Here is a 9,661-nt window from a genome sequence, read left to right as displayed (position 1 = left end):
TTATGAATATGTTTTGTATTAACAAGTTGATTTTAAACTTATGTGGCCTGCTGGTTAATTTTTCTCTGCCTCTGCCCAAGATCATTTGGGCTGCTAATGCAACAATCTGCCAGTTGAGTTAGCTGTAACACATCTGCATGCAGTCAAACAATGTGCAAATGGCAATATGTTAAATATGAAATAAATATATGGCTCAGAAACTGAGCTATTGGCAAATTCGAAATACTTATGACAAACGTAACTCCCTTTACCTCAGAGAAATTGACTGCCGCTCAGCATTTTCACCTTTCATTTGCACATCTTTGAATTTTTTGATGCTCTCACTACTTGTCACAATGAGAGTTTTGGGTGGCTGCCAGGGTTCTCTAGTGCGGTTGCTCAGGTAGTTGAGTGTTTTATAGTGTGTTGCTATGCGGTTGCTAAGGTGTTTTGGCTGGTTGGGTTGTTTCTTCAATCTAGGTCTATGAAATTTTTTTTACTCATCACCTGGCAGGACGAAACCGAAAGTACGATTGCTTAGAAATGTTAGTGCCTCAATAGTAGACATTGTTGTCTATGCATTCAAAGTTTTTGGCATATTCATAAAAATGTATAATATTTGTCACTGGCATTCTTTGAGGCAATGCAAATCTCTTGCTTAGTTTTGCGCTGGAGTCAATTAGAGAAGTAAAGCACATTACACTGCATTAATTTTCTCTGCATATGGAAATCAGACAGAAAATTGATTCATTATTCTGTGTTGAAAGCAATTATAAAGTTTACACTGCTCGCATTAGAGAGGCTGGAAGGTTGTTGACGGCTTCGACACCGAGTGGGCTTTTGGTTTGATAATTGCTCATTAAACGTGGAGGTGGTGTTGAGTTTTGAGGGAGTCACGTGGCTCGGTGCAGTCGTGAACCCCGTACCCAAACCCCATCGCCAACCGCAGACAATTAACAAAGGCTAACATAGTGCTGAGAAACAGTATTAGCCGAGGACATTTCAATCCGTAAAGGTCTGTTATATAGTCCTCATCAGGGGCGTAGAAACCATCTGAAATGTGTGTTAGGAACCTTATCAGCCTGGCTCATGAATATTAATTAGGTGACTTAACATTCGCCCGGTGCTCGTAGCTGAAAACCGGTAATTGGGCACCAGGCGTACTCACTCTTCACCGATTGCATGTCTGTTCGTTTGTTTTAAAAAATTGGCTGTGTAAATAAACTGGGTGTAATCGATAGGTTTGGGAAAAATAATCACAAAAGAGATTTCTCAATTGTTTCTCCTACACAGCGCTCAGATTAAATGCTTTTCAGATGTTTTCCCTGAGAAAACAAGCTTGAAAATGAAACAAGTCAATAATTTTTAAGACTGTGCTCGAATCTGCTCGGACAAAAGATCAAAAGTAGTAATTATTATGTGTGTTTATAATGTAAAACTTTTCTCATCAACAACAAAGCTACTTAAATTAAACTTATACCACGGGCCTGTTGAATGCTTTATTCTGATTGGCTGAGAAATGTTCCATGGGTGTTGATTATTTTTCTGTAAATCAGATTTCTTGTTATTTTGCGGGCATAAAAGTGCTTAAAGAAGCATTTACTTGCATTCTAGGCAAAAAAACAATTCAGTGGCAAGTCAGTTCCTGAATATCACGACACAGACTTAAAAAAAGGTTTCGCAAACTGAAATTAAACACAGTGTTTTGAGTTTTTCTCATCTGTGTCATGTTGTTTGCACAAGTGCAAGGTAATATGCATGTGACGACGAGAGAGGTGACGCCCTGCGTAATCGAGTTGCCCCTCCCACTTCTGAATGTTTTACTGAGATTTCTAATCGTGTGCGAATTGACAATCTATATTACAGACGTCCTGTGGTAAAATTACATTACTCCATCTACCCCCGAAAAACTTGTCCCGTCCGAATAATGCTTTTGTCTGATACAAGCTCAGACATACAAAGTCTGTTTACTAATGTGAGCCTCATAAGCCTCAGAGCAGAGCGATAAGAGCTATATTATTATTCATAATCCCTTCCAAATAGGGCAAAAATAGACCATTTCATTCAGAGGAGAAATCCTAGGGTTGTAAATGGACATGTAAAACGTTTCTGGATAATTTTGTCACTTAATAAAATACCTTCTATGTAAATATCAGAGAACAACTTAACATATAATTTTTTTAATGCATTCTTTGGCACCTTTAATGTCTTCCGATGAAAGGCGATGGTTTTTTGTAAGGAAACATTTAGAGACACGTTGAAATGTTTTCTTGTAAATTAGCATTTTTTATCATGCTCTTATGTTTAAGTTCAGTAATTTCACTTTAATGGCAATGAAAAGGTTATTAGTCAGTAATTGTCAGTAATGACTTATTTTCACTTTAGTCATTTAATTGGCATTTAACTTATCTGTCTTTCGCTTCAAAACCCTTTTTTAGTACATGCAAAAATCTCCACTTCTGAATAAAGGTAGAAGGCTTAAAAATCCTCATATATACAGGAAACCTCATTTAACTCATTCCCTGCCAGCCATTTTTTGAAAAGTTGCCTGTCAGCATTTTTTGTGATTTTCACAAAAGTTTCACAAAATGCCTTCTAGAAAAAGTTTCTTCTAAAATATATAAACATACAAATATCAAATAAAAGAACAGACCCTCTGCTTTCAAACAAACAATAAAAAAACAAACAAATCTGGAAAAAAAAACCTTTCATCCTATCTATATTTTTTTTCTCTGCTTATAAAATCTTAAAGATGGGTATTTTTCCTAAATATATATATTTTTTAGCAAAAAGCTGAAATAATTGCATTTTTGTGAAGGAATTTTGTAAGAGATAAGATTCAGAACGATTATCAAAACATACACAGAGTTTAAAATTAGTAAAAAAAAATTATAAATTGGGTGAGTTCCCAATCTAGTGGATTATCACGGTATTACAGATTAACATAAAACCTCATCAGGAACACATTTTTTATGCAAATGTTTTCTCTTAATTGACAAGAAAACTCGTCAATGGCGTGGAAAGAGTTAACCAGGTAAAAACATGTTCATTCAGTTGATCTGTGCGCTTTTCTTGACAACAATAGGCTTTATGGCCAGCTGCACTACTTCCTGAACTTCAGCCAGCTCCTTGTTTCCTGTCTGCCATTATTGGACAAACTGATTAATCCAAGTGTGCCTGACCTCAGTAGTCACAACTACAATAATAATCAGACACACCTGGATTAATCAGTTTGTCCAATAATGGCAGACAGGAAACAAGGAGCTGGCTGAAGTTCAGGAAGTAGTGTAGCTGGGCATAAAGTCTATTGTCTAGTGGCATTTTATGGATTCTGCCAACAAATCTATATTTCAAAACCAGGTTCAAACAGATTTGAAGAAAAAATTATTTGATGAACATATGCATGCCGAGGGCATTCATTCAAAATCATAATCTCATTTTCGAAAGAGGTGGCGTTTAGCTAGAGCCCTGCAAGCCCGTCGGGACCCGACAGGCTAAGCCCATTTGGGCTGGGCTAGGACTGTTTTTTTTTTTTACAGACCGGGCTCGGGTCGGGCTTATTTAAGCGTCTTTCCTCATTGTGTGTGTGTTTGCGTGTGTAGCAGAGACGGCGCGCATCTGAGGGAGAGAGAGACGCATCAAAGAGCGCGCGCATCAAAGAGAGCTTAAAAGTGATTGATATTGGTCTCGGGTTGGGTCGGGTTCGGGCTGAAAAAATTGCAGGCATTGTCGGGCTGGGGTTTGGTTAGGGCTTGAACACTTCGGGCCAGGGCCGGGTTAGGGCTGGAGTTTTTGGCCCGTGCAGGGCTCTACGTTTAGCATGCTCATCTTAGCTCTTCATTTTTATTTCAAACTTTATAAACTATGCGTGTTCACTTGACCTAATGTTACTCAAACCTATCGTTTAACTTCGAAAGGCCTTTAATAACCATATTGCTTGGTTTTTAATGAATGGATGAGCTTTTAAGATCTTCAAAATGGGGCACTATCCAATGCAATTATAAAGCTGAAAGAGCCAAACTATTATTTAATATAATTCCAACAGTGAAAGAAGAAAGTCATGTACACCTAGGTGAGTTAAATATAGGCTAATTGTCATTTTGGGGTGAACAATTTCTTTAACGGCAAAGTGATGCAAGATTGCTTTCTGATTGGATGACTTTCAATACGCCACATCTGATTGGACTGCAACATCTCATCTCACTTCCCTTCAAACCGTAATTCTATTTTAAGCTCCCGCATTTCTGTATTTTCGTGTGTGCGGCACTCCTTGTGAAATCAATGTTTGATAAACGATTTTAGGTTGGATTTAAAATGTCTGAATCGATTGCATCAGTCACAATCATCTCAGTACCCATCACAAACTCATAAGCTGCGTATCCGGAGGAGGAATACTTTCATGTTTGAAATGTAAGTATGTTTCATATAATGTAAAGAATCGGCTGAGTTTATTGACCAACTGTTGATAGTGCCTTGCAGGCAGTATTGTCGCAGGGGAAAAGAAAGTTAGAAATATGCAAATGCTTAAAGTTGGTGAGAAACAGCTTATTGATCTGAACTGTGCTAATGCACTCTACATACTGTCTTAAGTGTTGATTTGCTCTTCTTACAAGATATAAAATTAATGAGGATCTTTTCAGAATGGATATTAACACATCAATATCTGCTGTAATTCTTAGAAATTGTGCATGACTCTTTTCAAAATAAGATGTAAACACATTTACAGAGCCAGTTATCTCCCTCAAAATTCTGTGCCGTGGAGTAAAGTAGATGATGAAGAAGAGAATGAGTTTGAAACACTCACATGCATTTGCATAAAAACACCACCAGCCCAGCTGCATGATAAAGCACGGGATTAAATGGATTTCTGCATAAATTAGTCAGAAGATTTGATTTCAACTAAGGCAACAATAGGCAAACACAATCTGCTCGGTCGTCGTGTCTTCAACGAACACGCCGTGTAAACATATGCATAAGGTGCAGAAACAAATAATTGAATCTGCTTTTGCAGAAATAAGTGCCACCAAATGTTTTCAGTGATTGCGACCTGCACAACGAATTGTGAACCACAAAGCATGTTTCAGTTCAGCGATACCTGTGATGTCTGATGCAGGTCACACTGAAGTATCTCAAAGTATCGGGTTGAGGTCAAGACCCTGACTGGGCCATTTCGAGAGTTGTATCCTCTTATTGAAGTCATTCTGTCTGTGATTTACTCCTGTGCTTTGGGTCATTGTCCTGTTGCATTGTTCTTCAAAATGTCCTGGAATGCTTTCTTCCATCGACAATAGTTCAAGCCATGAGACAACAAATCAGCCCCAAACCATGATCTCAATGATACTTTACAGTTGAGATGTTTTGATGTTAGTGCACTGCACACTTTTTGGACCCTATTTTAAAGATCTAAGCGCATTGTCTAAAGCAGTGATTCCCAACCGGGGGTACGCGTACCCCAGGGGGTACGTGAAGAGTCTCCAGGGGGTACGCGAAAAGATTTAGATTTTGCTTTGATCTCATTTACTTTTAATAAAAATATATTTTGTTCGTCCAGTCATTGACATAAGATTGATTTTTGTGAGGAAAGCATTGTAAAAAGGACAACTTTAAATGTAATTTTAATCTTATTAATATTATTAGCCGTCGTGAGTAAATGCGCTGCATGCTCCAAAACGCATTAGCGATGTCCAACTCAAGAACGATTTGCGTGTGATTTACTACAAAAGCGCAAATAAAATACACAGGCACAATAATGACATAAGCACATTTCCATAATGACCATTGCAGTCTACTAAGAGCAGCGCAAATTAGTACAGAGACCTCGGCAGGACATTGCAATGAAAATGCAGACTGCCGAGTGTGAAAATCCAGCTAAAAGCACACTAAGAACCGGAGGACGGAGGACAAAAGATGACGGGTAAAAGAAGTTTTGAAAAACCTGATTTGACTTCTCCTCGTGACTTCTCCTCCTCTTTTCTCCAGCAAATTAAACGTAGCATAGGTTTGGCAAAACTATATATATATTTTTTAAAAGTATGTTCCTCTGGCAAAATGTAATACTCTCCTCACATTAATGTTGCTTCTAAAAGGAAAACTTCTTCAAATGCATATGCAATAAGGTCGCAAAAGTAACACCTTTTCAGAGCTAAATATCTACTGCGTGTCTTTAGTAAGATCAGTCGTTATGAACGCCAAAACGATGGTTTGCGCCAGCTGTTAGTAAATCTGGCCCTTAAGGGGTCATATGATGATTTTTTTTTTTATTTGTGAAATAAGTCTTTGGCATTCCCAGAGTCCGTATGTGAAGTTTTATCGCAAAACACCCTACAGATAATTAATTATAGCATGTCAAAATTGACATTTTATAGGCCTGAGCAAAAATGTGCCGTTTTTGGGTGTGTCTTTTAAAATGCAAATGAACTGATAAAATGCAAACACTGATCGCAATGATGGTTGTTTGTTGAAATAAACATGCTTCATCAGTCAGTAATTTTTACTTTAATGTTTAAAATTAAGTTATTAATTAATTAATTAATTAATATTACTAATTATTGTCTTTAAAACACAACTTTGGTTTAGTTTTCGATGAAGGGGTACTTGAGCCTTACTGATAGGGCTGTGGGGGTACTTAGGGCTAAAAAGGTTGGGAACCACTGGTCTAAAGCACACAGCGCACGGTCTAAACGGGTGTGTCCGAACCCACTTTTGCTAATTTAACGATGGGAAAAAATAGTTTATGCACCAAGCGCACGGCCTAAAAAGGTTGTTCCTATTTTCGTAATGAGTAATGGAAGTGTTTTGGGGGCGTACCGTGCAATAAACCAATGAAAGTCTTAGCTCTCATTCCCTTTAAAAGCAAGTTGCGCCTGGCGCCATGCCTAATCCCTGTTCAGAAAGCGAAATTTGGAGACTGAAAAACTAAGTGGAGGAAGAAGACCACCAGTTTTAGATTAATGTTAAAAAATTGTGTTGTTTTTATTTGTATTAAAATTATTCTTTTTTGGATCTTTGGATTTTTATCCTACATAATCATTGTAATCTCATAAAATAATTAGCAAGAAAAGGTTTGTACCCTAAAAATACAAACAAGAGATAAAGAATTTACAAACGTGCGGAGAGCCGTTTCAGCACTCGGACAGCGCCATGGATTTTTTAAAGCATTACTTACAGATGTTTCTCATCTCACCATATCCACAGGTACAGATTCATCAAATACAATAAATACAATAAAACACTTAAAAACGGATGCATTTGTGCAAAGCATTTATTTACTTACCAGGCTACAGGTGAAGCAGCTCTTTACGCCTTCTAACGTCTCATAATCGCTCCTCATTTATGTCCAGGAGACTCAATAATAATCTTTTACATTCAATCCTTTAATCTTTCATATTTAAAAGTATTTTTGTGCTGCTGCGCATCCATGTATGTGATAAGCAAACCCGCGTTGTCGTCCCGTTTATAGGCGCATATTTATAAGGCGATCTTTAAATAACAAAAACAATATTGCGGCATTGACTTTAGACTTTAGAGCAGGTTTTTGTTGGTCAATGGCGTAGTCTATTTTAGTTGCCTCAAAATAGCTACGCGGCGACAATGCGCCTGAACACACCTTGTTTTCAGACCAGAACGCCCATGGGCGCAAAATTGGGCACAAAATGCATTTGCTATTTAAACAACGTGGCGCAACGTGGAAAATGATGATTGCGCCTGGTTGAAACCAGTAAAAGACACTTGCATTGCGCATTGCGCCAGGTGTATGACAGAGCCCATAATCTCCACATAGCATTGTTTGTTTTTTGTTTCATCTTTTGACAGAATATTTTGACAGTTGTGCTGTTTAACATCCACACGACTTATTCTGTTTTTGCAAGTCAACTCAAACTACTATTTTAAGATTTGACTTGTGATAAGTTATAAAAACAAGCTGAAATTGTTTAACTTAATTTGTTAAGTTAAAGTAACATATGTTGATTTAACATAATTTTTTACAGTGTAGCATCACATTCTGAATTGCTTGAGATACCAGGAGCAATTATAGACAATTTGTCTTAGCAAAGACTGATGAACTTTTGAAAGCTTTTAGAAAAACATCTGTAATCCTTTCCAGCTTTTTGCCAGTCAAAAGTTGTTAATCTTAGACGCTGTGAGGTTTGTCTTTGCTTGAGGCATGATTCACATTAGGCAGTGCTTCAAGGTAATACCAAACTCAAAAATTGTAAATGTCTTTCATATTTATAAGCCAAGGGATTCATACTGAATTTTTACACTACTGTATGTGCTTTAAATTTGTATGTCTGTTATTGTGACCAGCGGAATGATTGATCATGCAGACGAATTCAAAAGCTTTGCTTATTTTTTAATGAGCATGCAATGTATGATACATTAAAATATTCCCTGAAGAAAGTTTCTCGCCTTTTTAATTCCCAGACAATTACGTTTCTCACTGCTCTTATTGACTAGGGCATCTTCGAAAAGCAAGTGCGCACTGTGTTCCTCTTTATAAACATGACAAAACGTGCAGAGCTCATTTATGTCTGCCATAATAAAATGCAAATCGAACAAAACTGCAACGTGATGTTGTTTCCAAATTTAAGTGGCAGTTTTTTCATCTGATGCACTTGAAAGTGGCAAAGCGCACACTTTTTTATTTTTGTACCAAAGCTTTCTGCTAATTTAAGTCAGCAGTCATGGAAATGACGGCGTTGTATAACACTTTTACCTGAGGCTTGTGTTAGACATCAAAGAGGGGTTTTATTTTTTGGCACCTTAACATTGGTGAGTCACTGTAACAAATGAATGTTAAAATGCATTCCATCCCCAAAAGCCCTTTACCTCCGTCTTGTTTAATGGTTGTATTTCTGCAACTGATTAAACATGATTTTCATTGGAAGATTTGTGCCCTAATGCAATTAACTTTTCACTAGCTAACACCACCAAGTGAATATCATTACATTACCTAGGACAATTAGGCTTTTTGATACACAGACAAGGCAGAACGAAATGTCTCAAAAAGCTATTTATCATTTCCCATAAGAACAAGGGAAATAGGCTCTAATAAAAGACAAATTAGCATTCATCTATTTTGCAGATGCACAGTATAAAATAAGAGAGTTAGCATAATCACATAACAAATACACTGTAAAAATGAAATTAAGTTATTTCAGCTTATATGTTAAAGTGAAAAATGTAAGATTGAGAAAACTGTTTTAGGTGTTACCAATTTAAGTATTTTTTTAAGTTAATCCAACTTTTCACTTTTTACAGTGTACCACCAAAACCTCCTACAGCAGGGATGTCAAACTCAAGGCCCGCGGGCCAAATCCGGCCCACCCCCTCATTTTATCTGGCTTGCAAGAGCTTACAAATTATGTTAATTATGTGGCCCTGCACAATGAAGGATAAATGTTGAGTGTCCTCACATACAACATGTGTTTTTGTTACCACATTTATTATTTGTAGAATAATTGTACCCTTAAATGCACTTTGTCATAATTTGCCTGGGCTTTTACTTTCAAAGCTAGGTATTAATTGAGTTATTAAGAAAAACAATAATAATCAAATGCAGAGAAAATTATGTAGTGTACAGTAATAAAAGAGTTGATACATTCATATAGTCTTTCAAATACAACCGGCCCTTTAAGAGCAACCTTAATGCTAATGTTGCCCAGGACTGAAATTAGTTTGA

This window comes from Paramisgurnus dabryanus, chromosome 10, assembly GCF_030506205.2.
Source record: "Paramisgurnus dabryanus chromosome 10, PD_genome_1.1, whole genome shotgun sequence".
In the NCBI taxonomy this organism is placed as follows: Eukaryota; Metazoa; Chordata; class Actinopteri; order Cypriniformes; family Cobitidae; genus Paramisgurnus; species Paramisgurnus dabryanus.
The sequence above is the reverse complement of the archived record's forward strand: the minus strand, read 5'-3'. Positions refer to the sequence as shown.